Genomic DNA, 15,786 nt, shown 5'->3' on the forward strand with positions numbered 1-15,786 from the left:
TATCTGGATCCCAATAAAATTCATGGGGAAAATTGCCAAAGAAAAATAAACCAGGGTTAGGAATAAGATTAGGGTTAGGTCTCCTTGGAGTCAAGGCAGAAAACTGATGTCAGGGATTAGATTCTGATAGATTCTCTAAGGAAAGAGAATGTGATTGCATTTCATACGGACTTTTTGTTGGCCACCGTAAAATACATGGGAAATCCCATTGCCAAAGAAAATTTAACTAGCATTAAGGTTAAGGTTAGGGTTAGGTGCCAGAAATGGATATCAGGGATACATTCTAATAGGTTTTCCAATGAGAGAAACTGTGGAAGCTTTTCATTCTTTGGGATCCACAGTAAAATCCATTGCCATTGAAAATGAAACTAGGGTTAGGGTAAGGCTGAGAGTTAGGAATAGGGTTAGGGTTAGGTGTCCTTGGAATCAGGGCCAAAAACTGATGTCAAGGATAGATTCTGATAGGTTCTCTAAGGAAAGACAATGTCTTTTAACCATTCCATAATCCTTTGCAGGAATGGAATCTGGGCAACTGAATGGAGCAGAGTATTTACTGGCTGGATGCCCTTCCTGTCACCAATATGGAGTTTTGTTCAGCAGATCTATTCTCATTGCACCCAGAGAAAGAAATACCTGCCTCTACCTAGGATTGAACTCACAGCCTCCTGATTATGAGGTGAGAGACCTACCTCTAGATCACCGCACCACTCCTATCATTTCATCAGATGACTTCTTGATTTCCGTTTCAGTTTGCCAGCCCTGACATAAAATTCATGCTGGATTTCAGCAAGGACAATATGTTCTTCCATTCCATGAAATTCTCTCAACCTTTGCCTCCTATTTATATTTTAAGCAAGGTGTGGTTCGTCCTGGTTGCTAATTATGATGATGAAGTTGGATAGATACTTGTTTTCTTGGAAGATGTTATATAGATGATCCTTTCCCTGATGTTCAGGATTGCTGCAATGTGTTTGGACTCATCTAAATAATGTTCATCTACAGCTTCTCCTGTGGGAAGTAGGTTATTACTTTGGCAGTGGATCACTTGGTTGGTGTCGGTGGTTCTTCAGTAGACCTGTGTTTCTAGCTTTCTCTGCTGATGAGGATATACAAGAAGGGTAGCATGTCGTTGTTTTCTTCCCTTGTAGGTTTGATTCCTTTGAAGATGTTCTTGATGTTGACCCTTACCATCAACAACATCTTCAAAGGAATCAAACTCAACTCAATATAGCACAACCAACCCAAACTGTAAAAGGATAGCACTACCATACATCCAAACCATCTCAGAAACCACTAACAGATTATTACATCGCATGGCATCAGCATAGCACACAAATCAACTAAAGCCCTCCAAAACAACTTAGGTAAACCAAAAGACCCAGAAGCCCCAGGAGAAGAAAAAAACCAGGAGTCATCTGCAGCATATAGTATAATGACTGCAACAGCTGCTATGTAGCACAAATAGGCAGATGTGATGACCCAGAGTGTAATACGAACATAACAAAATCCAAAACATAAATAAATGTCCTTTAATGCCTCCAACTTGACCCCACTGTTCAATAATTCTCAGCTGGAAATAAAACATACTCAAAAGTAGTCTTCAAAACAAAACAATACACTCTGAACTTAATGAGCAGATAGATGTGAAATAAAAAACCAAACAAACTACAATGACGAAAGTTCCACAATGGACCAGGATAAGTGATTACCAAATTCAAGGAACAATCTGTTGGAAGGACACCAACCAAGATAACTTCAGCCCAAAATAACACACATTTTGCTTCTGGCAATGCTGTGTTGTAATCATCTCTCTTATATACTAGTCTCCCCAGCTGCAACCAATGAGGAGGATCATGGCTGCTTCCTCTCTCGTAAGCCAAGTTGTTGCCTTCTCCCTTCCTCCCTGCATGTCCTAGGATGCAAAGGGGATGGGCCTGGTTCTTCCTCTGACTGCCCAGCCAGCCTCTGACTTTCCCCAGCCTCCTCCACAACTTCCAGAGCCACACCTCCATCCCTGTTGGTTGTTCCTCCTCTCCCTTCAAAGTCCAACTCTACCAAGAGCATGGCAGCAGAAGACCAGCAGAACATGTCCATGAACACCAACTAGCAGTCAGGAGACATGATGAAAACTTTATTTTCACAAGCCATGGACAGACCATAGTTTCAACTGGGAAACTGTGATTATCTTAGACCAAACCAAGTCCAAAATTGCTAGAATACTCCTGGAAGCCTGGAGCTCTGACAAATCAACCATCAATAGGCACATAGACATAAACTACATCTACATATATTCAAAAGAGGCAATCTACAAGCCAAAAAGAGAACAAATAGACCCACCCACCCCACACCAACAACCAATACCAGATGAGTAGAGATTAACACCAAGATTAACATTAGATGAACAATCATAAAGTAAACAATACTCCAATTAAGGAACTGTCAAAGAAGCTAACAGTAAACAACCCAACCAAAGAACCTCTAAGGCAGGGGTCATTAACTTTTTGGACCTGAGGGACCACCAAACTCATAATTTTAAATCCCAGGGACTGCTAACCAGTTCTATGGGCATGGCCTAATTTGCGAGTGTGGCTTGGTGGTCATGTGACTGGCTGGGCATGGCTTGTACGTAAATATTGTAAATATTTATATAAATATTGAAATGTTTTATAAAAAAAAGAGCAACTTTTACCCAAAATCAGACAAAACAGGCAGGCAGATTGAGTTGCTCACAGAATCACAGATTCATTCAGAAACCTATCTATCTGCCATTGGCTAACTCAGTCTGTCACATAAAATTTGCTTGCAAGCAAACTCACAAAATTAACTCACAACACACCATGTATGTAAATGTTGAATTTTTTATTAAAAAAAGAGCAACTTTTACCCAAAATCAGGCAAAGCAGGCAGGCAGATTGAGTTGCTCACAGAATCATTCAGTGATCTATCTATCTGCTATCGGCTAGTTCAGTCTCTCAAATTTGCTTGCCGTGAGTCTGCACTGAATAATAGAACCTTCAGTCCTAAGGGAGGTTCATCTGTGCTTAAAAGCAGAGTCGAAGATCTAAAGACAAGCTAGAAAGCAAGAAATGCAATCATTTCCTGCTTCCTAGCTAATCTAAATCTCCTGGCACAGCAGAACAGATGATGGTCGGAAAAAGGAAAAATAGCAATTTAGCAGGCAAGTTTGTTCTGCACAGCCTGGATTAATTGCTTTGGGGGGGTGCTCTGGGAATGAGATTTCTCTGTGGCCCACCAAAATTTTCTCATAGCCCACCCGTGGGCCATGGCCCACTGGTTGGCGGCCACTGATCTAAGGCCAATCCCACAAATACTGCCAGGATAAGCCACTAGAATATAAACTGAGAACAAACTCCACTCTCTCTTAGCACTGATGGTGTTACCTAGTTTGGTAATAAAGTGTCTGCAAGAAAACAACCAAGCTCAGAGAATACCAAGGACCCCTCATTTCAATCCTGAGCTATAAATATTCTCCTACATCTGACTTTCTTACCACTGACAATTCTTTTTTCAAAGAACATTCCATTTCTATCATACACACTTGATAAATACTATCTACCGGAACCTTAAAAGAGGGATCTGGGTAAGTTAAGTGACTGTGCCCATTATATCTAAGTGCTGTAATTATGTTTTGTTTTTGTAGGGTTTTTTTAAAACTGAGCCATTATGTATAATTATGGAGGGATGTATGTGACTAAGACAGGGCAGCTTATCCTTTTGAACTCAAAAATACTCTCTCCCAACTCTTCAGACCTAACAATTGACTTGGAATGTGACAAGCTCCTGGCAATCAGAGGATACATTCCCTTCATTATTTCACTCAGTTCTTCTGGTAGACATTCAATAAAAGGCTTTAATTAAAAGTCTAGGGCATCACCAGGACGTGACCTCAAATCTAACTGACATTTCAATTCAAAATCAGGGGGGGGGAAACCCACTTATTGTTCAATGGGCAGCCCACCTTCATCCTTGTCAGAGAGGAGGTGAAATTTTAGTTAATTACTGAGGCCGTTTTGTTGTGAATGTCAGTGTGTGGCAAGCGATTTGAATACGGGCCATTTGGCTGAGCTGAGGTGCAACACCATAGCTATGAGTCTGCTGCTGTGAAGCAGGAAAACACACAGAAGGCTTTCTTGGTGGCTTCTGGACAGGCAGCAATAAAGCTCATTGTGGTTAAGCTACGAAAAGACAGACCAGGTTTTTAATAACTTTCTTAAGATCATCAGAATGGGAGACCTTCAGATCTTGGGAGGACACTCTCCCAGAGAGCAGAAGGCAGGCAGGCTCAACAAATTTCTGTGCCTTTATTTCAGGGGTCTTCAAACTTGACAGCTTTAAGACTTGTGGACTTCAACTCCCAGAATTCCTCCTCCAGTCATGTTAGCTCAGGTATTGTGGGAGTTGAAGTCCACAAGTCTTAAACTTGCCAAGTTTGAAGACCCTTACTTTATTTTGTCTTTATATCACCTGCCTGTTGGTAAAGGAGGAACTTGATTGGTCTTTATTTGTATGCTGCCTTAGGAAAGCTTTAACATTCCTGGGCATGGTGAGAAGGGGCAACGGGGATCTGGACTTAGGTTGTCTGGAAAGTCTTAACAGAATAACAGAGTTGGAAGGGACCTTGGAGGTCTTCTAGTCCAACCTCTGCTTAGCCAGGAAGCCCTATACTATTTCAGACAAATGGTTGTCCACTCTCTCCTTAAAAATTTCCAGTGTTGGCGCATTCACAACTTCTGGAAGCAAGTTATTCCACTGATTAATTGCTCTGTCAGGAAATTTATCCTTAGTTCTAAGTTGTTTCTCTCCGTGATTAGTTTCCACCCATTGCTTCTTCTCCCTCCTATTGAGCCAGGCACCACCTATATATGTGCCATGGATGCTCTTTTGGAGTGTGTCCAGAGAGCTCAACCAATTTTGGAATCAATGCAAAGATATTTCTGTCAGGATTCCGGCAGTTAGCCCAATTAAATCACGAGTCTCGAGCCAAACTTCCAAAACTTCAAAAGGATTTATTGGGAGTTAACATGTCTGGCACTGCCTGGGTGTAGCCAACTCTGAGACACATAATTCATTGTTAGTCTTGACCCTGTTTCCCCCCCACCCCGGGTATATCATAATTTATATTCTCCAATCCATAGCCAAGAGTCCTCAATCATGTTCTCCAGTTAGATATTTGCGTAGCAGAAACTTCAATCACCTAGTTACTATCTTTGAAAACTAGTTATGGAATGCACTTTTGGTTTCCAAGCTGCCGCACCTCTCATTCAAGCCCTTTCCCCCCTCCCTTTCTGTTAGCAACTCTAAAAAGACCATAGAAATATTTTATGAGTTGACAATTTGTATATCCCAAACTCAACGGGAGGTCAATGGGAGAACTTCTGCATGGAGGTTCTTCTTTGAAACTCCCATAGGCTGCATATTCTTGCTAATTGTTTACAGCATTCACCAACTTAATAACAGTCTGTGGGTGGCCCTCAGATTAGCTTGCGTTATGTCCTAAAAGAAAGCCAAGCTCAGCCAGATCCAACTTAGTATCTGGATATGAAATTATCCAGAGATATTTCATGAGAAGAGTCCTCTAATCTTCTGCTCGCAACAGAATACCTTATACCACCAGACTTGAAATTTTGGGCTTAGACAACCTAGAACTACACCGCCTTCAGTCTGACCTAAGTGTAGTACATAAAATTATCTGCTACAATGCCCTACCTGTCAATGACTACTTCAGCTTCAATCACAACAATACGTAAGCACATAATAGATACAAACTTAAGGTAAACTGCTCCAAACTGGATTGCAGAAAATACAACTTCAGCAACAGAGTGGTCAATGCCTGGAATGCAGTACCTGTTTCTTTGGTCTCTTCCCCAAACCCCAAAAACTTTAACCTTAAACTGTGTACTGTTAACCTCACCCCATTCCTAAGAGGTCTATAAGGGGTGTGCATAAGCGCACCAACGTGCCTACCGTCCCTGTCCTATTTTTTCTTTTTTATTTGTACCCGTTTCATGTAATCATAATCATGTTCTAATTATATCTGTTATCTAACACATGTTTGACAAATAAAATAATAAATAAAATAAAATAAATAAACTGGGCTGTCCAACAAAAATCCTAGTTGGTTTGAGAGGATTTTTACTTTCATGATCAAACTTAGTTGAAAAGCTGAACTAGCTCAGGCTGATTTTGAGAAATGCTGTTCAACTTTAGAATAAATCCATATGCGCTTTTTCCTTCCGTCTGTTCAATCGTGTCCAATTCAACGGAAGGCAGAAAAGTGCATATGAATTTATTATATTGATTTATTTAAAAAAAGCATTCCAAAGCTAGAGGCAGTGAATTGTAGCCACGGCTATATTTTCGTGCTATCTAGTTGAAGAACTGAGGGTTTTAAACCAGAAGGTCAAGTGTTTGCACGAGGTGCTGTGCCCTGAGTTGTAGAAAGAAAGAAAGAAAGAAAGAAAGAAAGAAAGAAAGAAAGAAAGAAAGAAAGAAAGAAAGAAAGAAAGAAAGAAAGAAAGAAAGGAGGAAGGAAGGAAGGAAGGAAGGAAGGAAGGAAGGAAGGAAGAAAGAAAGAAAGAAAGAAAGAAAGAAAGAAAGAAAGAAAGAAAGAAAGAAAGAAAGAAAGAAAGAAAGAAAGAAAGAAAGGAGGGAGGGAAACATAAGAATCACAATTTAGCCGGGGAAACAGTGTTTGTGCTAGCTACCTACCTCGCTGCTTGATCAAATCAATGCTTGCAATTAGAATTCTCCCATGCTTTCCTTCCTGCTGAAGGTCAGGTTTCAGTGCCTCCTGCGATTCTCCCCGTTTCAGCTCCATGTGGGCCCACACACCACAATGCTCCAGGATGGGTGCGTTTAGCTTACAGCAGAAGCTACCCGCCGCAGGGGTGTTGGATAACTGGACGGGGGTTCATTGAGATTCTATTGTAACCGATTTACAAACACTTCCTCCTTTGCATTTCTGCAGTCAGTCTTTCTTCTGCTTGCCAAGATCAGAGGGAAGCTTAGATCTTTATCTATGAGGAAGGATAGAATCGATAAAGTTTGCAGGCTTGTCCTGTTTCCAGAAGCAAAGGGCTCTGTTGGCATGGTGTAAAGAATCTATCCATCTCTTGCTCTATCTCCAATAAAAATTAATAAACAGAGGGAAAGAATCAAGATTGCGTGAAGTGTTCATATGCCTTTATATTGCCTTGCTAAGCCCACACTTGGAATGCTGCATCCAGTTTTGGTTGCCATGACGTAAAAAAAGATGTTGAGACCCTAGAAAGAGTGCAGAAAAGAGCAACCAAGAGGATTAGGGGACTGGAGCAGAGGTGGTATTCAGCAGGTTCTGACCAGTTTTGGAGAACCGGTAGTGGAAATTTTGAGTAGTTGAGAGAACTGGCAAATACCACCTCTGACTGGAGATTTTACAGTATCCTTCCCCTATCACACCCATCAAGCCACGCCCACAGAACCGGTAGTAAAAAAAAATGAATCTCATTACTGGACTGGAGGCTAAAACATATAAAGAACTGTTGCAGGAATTGGGTATGTCTAGTTGGATGAAAAGAAGAACTAGGAGTGACATGATAGCAGTTTTCCAATATCTCAGGGGCTGCCACAAAGAAGAGGAGTTAGGCTATTCTCCAAAGCACCAGAGGGCAGGACAAGATGCAATGGGTGGAAACTAATCAAGGAGGGAAGCAACCTAGAACTAAGGAGAAATTTCCTGACTGTTAGAACAATTAATCAGTGGAACAACTTGCCTCCAGAAGTTGTGAATGCTCCAACACCGACATTTTTAAGAAGAGATTGGATAACCATTTGTCTGAAATGATATAGGGTTTCCTGCCTAAGCAGAGGGTTGGAATGGAATGGAATGGAATGGAATAGAATGAGAGAAGAGAAGAGAAGAGAAGAGAAGAGAAGAGAAGAGAAGAGAAGAGAAGAGAAGAGAAGAGAAGAGAAGAGAAGAGAAGAGAAGAGGGAATGGAACAGAACAGAATAGAACAGAACAGAACAGAATAGAATAGAAAATATGGAATGGAATGGAATAGGATATAGAGTACAATAGAATAGAATAGAATGGAATAGAATAGAATTTGTAATTGGCCAAGTGTGATTGGACACATAAGGAATTTGTCTTGAAGACCTCCAAGTTCCCTTCCAATTCGGTATTCTACTCTACTCTACTCTACTCCACTCCACCCTACTTTACTCTATTCTAATAGATGTCCCTTGCTGTGCCAGTATTATTGTTGAGAGGCACTGATGATGTTACCTAGTTTAGCTCATGAAACATCTGTAAGAAAACAACCAGGCTCAGAGAGCATCAAGGATACCACATTTCAACTGAGCTACAAATATTCTCCTTTAGTTATTAATGTTATTGTTCTATGCTAAAATATCCATGCAGAATTCACTTGGGGGTTGCATGTCTTTTCAGAATAAATCTACTGTAGGGATGAAGACTACATGAGCAGCTGAAAGGCTGCAGTTGTGACTTAAACATGCAAAAAAGCTCATATTCCTATGTGCAGGAGTGTGTTTATTAGAATGTTTTGATTTGATTCCAGAAAGTTTGGGCAAGAGACAATGCTCCAATTGTCTCCAATGGTAGCAGAAGAAACTCCATTGCTTTATTTATTCGCTATGACATTTCTACACTGGCTCAACTTTGTATGCCTCAAGGTTTGCATTAATCATAAAGTGAAATCAAATACAATAAAAAAAATAAGATAAGCAACCTCCTATCTTCCTTGTGGTCACTTCCTTTCTACTGGTGGAATCAACCTCAGTGCATTCTCCAACACTTCCAAGAACAATGTCCTCTTCAGAATTGATCCATTACTCTACCTCTCCATCCCCCACCTTCCATCCCTCCATCCCTCCAGCTATCTCTCCCTCAATCCATCTCCTTTCCTCCAACCCTCTATCCCTCCCTCCTTTCATTGATCCATCATCTGTTCATCCATCCCCATCTCTCCCTCCATCTTTCCATCCAGATAGACACCCATCCTGTGGGCTGAAGAAGTGAGCTACCATTTTCAATCTCCTCCAGTATCCAGGAACCAATCTTCTACATTTATCTTCTTTAGAGATCAAATGCAGCCTTAAACGAGAGAGATCAGAAACAATCAGGAAGTGTTAATGGGAACTGGACATATTGGCAGGACAGTTGATTCCTTTTGTCTTGATTTGATTGATTTTCGGGGTTTTGAATTCCAAGATTGGGCGAAATAAGTTCACCTTGTTGAGTCACCGAGTCTTCTCCCATTAGGGAAGATTCTTCAGCATTAGAAGGGATGGAATTGGACATTGTGGGATTTGTGAAGTGGAAAAAGTGATTGTGCCCTTTGAGGTATGACTTAGGATGATGAAAAAGCTTGCTTTTGCAAGAATTGGACTTTGATTTCGATGCTGGCATTTCTTAACAATGGTGCTTAGAGATAAAATAGTTCAATGTCTGTTTTGCCACTCTTTTTATGATCCACTAAACTTTCTTTATTTTTCTTCAGTTGGTGGCAATCATAGGATCTAGTTTGGCCTCATTTGGTCATTCTTTCTGAGAAGTCAATTGTTTCAAATATTTTCTAGCATTCCTGGAAATCTAAAATGGAAGACACTTAAGGAAAATTTAAAAGTTGGCTATAGATGTCAGTGGAAATTCTACTGATGACCTGAAAGAGAAGGTCACAAAAACAAGAAGGGTACTATAGAGATGATCTCTTCAAACACAGAGCTTTCTTTCTTTTTTTGTTCAAGACACAGTTTCCGAACCCTTGGTAATTTTAAGCTGTGCGGATTACAACTCCCAGAATTCCCCAGCAAGCATGTTGGCTGGGGAATTCTGGGAGTTGAAATCCACACAGTTTAAAATTGTCAAGAAACATTGATTCAGGGTCTTAGTTAAAATTATGAGGTTAGTTCTCCTAATTGTCACATTGTAGAACTTGGCATCTTTGTTGTTGTCTTGTGTCCTTCTGGGATTCTTCAGTATTTCTTTGGACATTTAGTGAAACTTACAGAATAGTTGCTGACAATTTTGATTGTGAGATTGTGTTTTAAAAACATGGCTGTGGAAAACAAAACCAACAACTTGTGGAACCCTATTAAAAGCTTGCTGCTATATTTCCAAATAAGAAACAGCTCCAAATTTGCATCAGACGGTCACATTTTTGTGTTACAAAGCTATTATGAAAACTCCCACTTAGTTGTAATCATCTGTGAAAAGGCTAGAAAGAAGGTGGAAAAAAATTAAAGAGATCACAATATTCAATCTGAAAATTGCAGTGAGAACCCTTGCTGAAAATGCAGATGTATGTTTGTAATAACAAGGCATTTTAAACAATCATATTATCACATTTCCAGCCCCTGCCTTAGGCAAACTTCAAAGTCACAGAAACCTAGAAAGATCCATCCACTCATTCGACCATTTAATCAGCTGCACAAGAATCAAACCCTGGGGGTTCTGCTCATCATTAAACTTTCTTTCCAACCAGCCTCCATGTTGTTTCCAGCGTCTTTCTCTCAGCTTGGAACTGAACCAGATGGATTTTCCTTCCAACATTTGGTAACACCCAGAGGTGGTATTCAGCAGGTTCTGACCAGTTCTGGAGAACCGGTAGTGGAAATTTTGTGTAGTTCGGAGAACTGCCAAATACCACCTCTGATTGGAGATTTTACAGTATCCTTCCCCTGCCCCACCCACCAAGCCACACCCACAGAACCGGTAGTAAAAAAAATTTGAATCCCACCATTGGTAACACCCCACTCCACTGATGTTACGCTATTACTCTTTTAGCAGGATAAATGGAAACTCTTGGAGCTTAGATTGGGTTAAAGCAGATAAGATGCTGAATAAGGTTAAGTTACTGGTTAAAGTTAAGGTTAAGATTAAGATGCTGGTATAGAAACCAGGAGATTGTGAGTTCTAGTCCTGCCTTAGGCATGAAAAGATGAATGGGTGACTCTGGGCCAATCACCAGGAGACTGTGAGTTCTAGTTCTTCCTTAGGCATGAAAGCCAGCTGGGTGACTTTGGTCCCTCTCTCTCTCAGACCAACCCCTCTGCACAAAATTGTTGTTCTGTGGGAAAAAAGGGGTAGGAAGGAATATTAAGTTTTGCTGATGACTTGAGTTACTTATAAAATAATAAAGGCAGGATAAAAATCAAAATAAAGAAAGTTTGATGTCTCTGCCCTGGGTTATTAAAAGGGGTGATCCATAAAAAATGTCTGACTACGTCTTAGCATTTTTTTTAGATGGAGCTAAAATATTCCTTCGTCTTCTGAAGACGGGCCTTCTCAAATTCCTAACAGTTAATAAAATGAAATGAACTCAAGCACCCATGGTAGATATATTTATGAAGCACCCACAACTTTTTCTTTAAAAAAGAAAAAGAAAATATATGAACTCAACCCAGTTGATACTTTTTTTTTTTACTTTGCCATTTCACAAATTGATTATACTTGGTAATATGCGAGCCAGCCTCTGACAGCTAATCCTATTATTATCTGGAGTGAGATTTGTTCAAGAAAGAAAGTTGGCATAGCATTCCTCCTATTTCCATAGTTGGTCTTGGTTATAATGAGCCCTGCAAAGCCAGTTCCACAGAGACAGGTTGAAACAAAGGGTGGTAAGATTGTCAGTGCCTTCTCAGTTAAACATTACAAACATTCACCTACACACACACACACACACACACACACACACATATATATTCCAGTTGGTTTTTTTTAATTGATTCAATGTGACATTTGAAGAGAAGTTTCTGGCAAATTTCTGTTCGGCGACTTCTTTCAATAGTGACATGAAATAGCTCAAAAACTTGCAAAAAATATTTTTCTCATCTTTGCATCTTGGAAATCTTTTCATCTTCTTTGCATCTTGCTTCTGGAGTCTCTTCAATGATATCTTTAGGGAACGTCTAATGTTCTGCAGAAGATTCTTTGAGAAATAATCTTCCCAAGATCTTGGCATAGAAAAATCCATCAGTTTGATTTCCCAGTTTGTTAAGATATTTAAACTTAGTAGAGGGGTTGTGCGGTGAGCCAGAACACACAGTTATAGTTGATTGGTTAAGAGTCTATGGAGATTCTCAGTCATCCAGGTCATGGTCTTTCCAAAAGTTTAACGACTCTCTAAAAGAATGAAAACGTCCAGCTATCTGCAAGGAGTATAAATCTTTTCATTCCCCACCATCCAGTCAGAACTGAAGAAGCTTCTTGGATGAGAAGTGAAACCTCTTCAAAGAAAAAACAAGAATGCCCAGTTGCCGTCTGACAAAAAAGCACCTTTGGGACTTGGTTGGTTGGTGAGTGGTAGCCCCTGCATGAGGCAATCTGCACTGTGATTGGTTGCTACGTGCATAAAGGGGGAGTTTCCTTCTTTTCCCGCCTTTTTCTTCTGTGGGCTCTGTGATTTACCTCATCATGTTCCTCTTTGCTATACATATAGATGTAAAATATATTTATTTAAACAAAACTACAAGTTCATGTCAGTGTCTCCGACTCCATCTGGATACCTGCTGCACAATTCCCAAACACATTTTCTCATTTTTGTGAATTAGTCCATTTCCATTTTGTTTTGATATTTTAAAATAATAATAATAGAAAAACAGGTAAAATCCTGATGCGCCTTTCTGCATTCGGTGTGTTGCCTTTCTTCATATGCATTGTTTCGCAAGTTGTTTCCTCCAATTTAGTGTAGTTTTGTGCACTTTCCCCTTTATCCAGGGAAAAGGGGAAAAAAGCAGAACAAGCATGCTGCATTTCAAAATGTTGAAAAGAGAGACTTTCCAAGGATGGCTGAGTCCGGAGTGTGCATACTGTTTCAAATACATGAAAATTAGTTAACTTTCCCTTGAAATCTCAACCAAACCATTTTTTTTTTTTGCTTCCATCTCTTTTAGGGGGCCCAGCAAGAGGTAGTTTCACTGCCAAATCAATTATCTTCCAGGCAGGTCACAATCCAAAATGAGCCTCCAACTCAGAATTAAATAGACCAGAGAAATAAACAAGTGCTTTCAAATAAAGAAAATTCCCCGGTGCTTGTGAATTGAAGTTCCAGCGATGCCCTAAATGCTGATGAAAAAGTTGGCATGGACTATGCGCCTTATCACCAATCTTACAAGGCTGCCCCAGAATTCATGCTATTTATATAAAATAGTAAAATAGTTATTTAATCAGACGTATCTTTGCTTTAATTTCTCGGGAAAGCTGTTAGCTTTATGCCATTAATTTCATGAACTGAAAGAGGCTTCCTGTGAATTTGTACTGCTGAGCTGTTCCAAAACCCGATCCATTGTAGCATTTTTTTTTCCCTTCCAAATTAAAGGTAAAAGATTTTGGGGAAATGGAAATAGTGGCGGAGAGCTGACGTGTGACTTTTCAGGGGATGCTGTGAGCCTCTAATAAAACTAGCCATCTCTTCTTTTCTGCTCATTAGAGCTGCTTTTAAGCAGCACTTGCCATTTTTACTTTCTCTCTGCCAAATGGTTTTCCCAAATGGTGACAGATTTCTGTGCTCTTTTACAGGTGACCTTTGGGGGGGTTCCTCTTAGTAAGACTCAGGATGTGAGGCCAGGGAAGGAAGAAAGGAAGGAGGGAAGGAAGGAAGGGAGGGAGGAAGGGAGGGAGGGAGGGAGGGAGGGAGGACAGAAAGAAGGATGGATGAGAGGGAGAGAGGAAGGGGAGAGAAGGGAGGGAGGGAGGAGATAAAGAAAGGAAGGAAGGGAGATGGAGGGGAAGGAGGGAATGATGGATGGAAGGAAGGAAAGAAGGAAAGGAAGGAGGGATGAACGGAGGAAGGAAAGAAAGGGAGGGAGGGAGGAAGGAAATGGAGGGAGCAAAGAAAGAAGGATGGAAGGAAAAAAGGAAGGAAGGAAAGAAGGAAGGAAGGAAGGAAGGAAGGAAAGAAAGAAAGAAAGAAAGAAAGAAAGAAAGAAAGAAAGAAAGAAAGAAAGAAAGAAAGAAAGAAAGAAAACAATGGGGAGAGAGGGCAGGAAGGGAAGGAAAGAAAGGAGGGAAAGAGGAAAAGGGAGAAAGAGAAAAGAAAGAAGAGTGAGAAGGAACGATATCCTACTATCATCCCACCTACTTATGTTCTTGAAATAGATTTCTTGAAGATCTTAGCATTTCACCATTGGATATATAGAGGAACACCTCTTTTAAAATAAATAAATAAATCTCTCCTTCACAAGTACAGATGGACCGGCTTCCCTAGTTTAATGTGAGATGGTGCATAGTTTTCTAAAGAGACGTTGAAGAAGAGAATCCAAAGAAGGAAAAGAAAAGAAGTCCTGTGTGCACCCTGTGAGAATCATGCTATTTCTTTGGATTCTCACAGCAGAGATCTACAGGAGAAGACATTGTGAATACAGGAATTGGCTCCCCACTGGCAAACATTATCACTAATCTTTCTTCCTGGCTGACAACGTTTTTTGCCTCCCTTGTGAAGTCACAGTGCTTGTCGTTTTGGCATCATTTCATTGGGCTTTTCAAACAGAGAGACCGTTTTGCCCATCACTGTGAATCAAACACCATGAGGTGACATAGTTTAAGTGCGAAAGAGACATGTTAGTTGGATGCCAGCTTGTGTGTCTTCCCACTGGTCAGTTGGGGAGAGTGCTAGTTAGGTCAGAAAAATCAAACCCAAAGAAAGTCTGGGCTGGTATAGGATCTGCTACAGGCGGGGAGGTTGAACTAGAAGATTACCTTAATTTGGAGGATCACCTAACAGAATAACAAACTTGGAAGGAACCTTTGCGGTCTTCCAGTCCAACCCCCTGCTCAAGCAGGGGACCCTATACCGTTTTAGGCAAATGGTTGTCCAATCTCTTTTTAAAAACCTCCAGTGATGAAGCACCCACAACTCCTGAAGGCAAGTGGCTCCACTAGTTAATTCTAAAATTTCTCCTTATGTCTAGGTTAGTTCTGTCCTTGATCACTTTTCATCCATTGCTTTTTGTCTTGCCTTCAGATGCTTTGGAGGATAGGTTGTCCCCCTTTTCCTTATGTTCAAGTATTAGAAGATTGCTACCATGTCATCCCTAGCCCTTCTTTTCATTAAACTAGACATACCAGTTCCAGCAATCATCCTTCATATGATTTAGCCTGCAGTCCCCTGATCATCTTTGTTGCTCAGTGTGATGACCTGGGGCGTGGCACAAAGACAACACAGTCAGCTAATCAATAGGAGTCCCTTTATTAGGTCCAACTTTGTCCCCAATGTCTTGGTTACCTTCTGGCTACAGAAAAACTCTCATAGGAACAGCTGTTGGCTGCAGAGAATGAAGTCCCAAACATGGTCAACAAAAACTGTAACTATAAGTCCAAACAAGGCAAAATGAGGTAATTAGTTTGACAGTGCAGGAGCAAGAATTCCAGACGTGAAGGCATGGCAAAACTCAACACAGTAGGAAAGATGCCAGGAACACAGATTAACAAAGACAACACAAGATAAACTCACATTTGCTCCCAGTAGCCGCCACATGCAGCCTGCATTTCTTTTAAACTTTCTTCCCAGGTATGGCTAATGAAGAGAATCGGGGCCCTTTCCTCCCCTGTAAGCCATGGAACCCCCATTGCTCTCTTCTCCGTTCCTCCCTACATGCCCCAGGATGAAGAGGGCAGGTGGGCCTGCCCAACCGGACTTTGCCCTTCCCCAGTTTCCTCCACAGCCAATGGAGCCACACTCCCACTCCCTGTCAGCTGTTCGTCTTCCTCCTCAGATTCAGACTCCGACAGGGGCATGACATTCTTCTCTGCACCTTTCCTAA

The 15,786-nt window shown here is 40.8% G+C and overlaps 1 long non-coding RNA gene across 1 annotated transcript in view; it reads right to left on the reverse strand.

Moving 5' to 3' along the window:
- Nucleotides 1–803: 803 nt before the first annotated feature.
- Nucleotides 804–15,786, reverse strand: part of LOC148126464 (uncharacterized) — a 40,828-nt gene continuing 25,845 nt past the window's right edge. Inside the window, exons 2-3 of the long non-coding RNA XR_015742638.1 lie at nt 6,730–7,037; nt 804–1,008 (exon numbers count right to left, since the gene is read on the reverse strand). This is a non-coding gene — a long non-coding RNA (uncharacterized LOC148126464). The remainder of the gene's footprint in view (nt 1,009–6,729; nt 7,038–15,786) is intronic.

This window comes from Pseudonaja textilis, chromosome 3, assembly GCF_049901715.1.
Source record: "Pseudonaja textilis isolate UNSWEBS1 chromosome 3, rPseTex1.2, whole genome shotgun sequence".
NCBI lineage: Eukaryota > Metazoa > Chordata > Lepidosauria > Squamata > Elapidae > Pseudonaja > Pseudonaja textilis.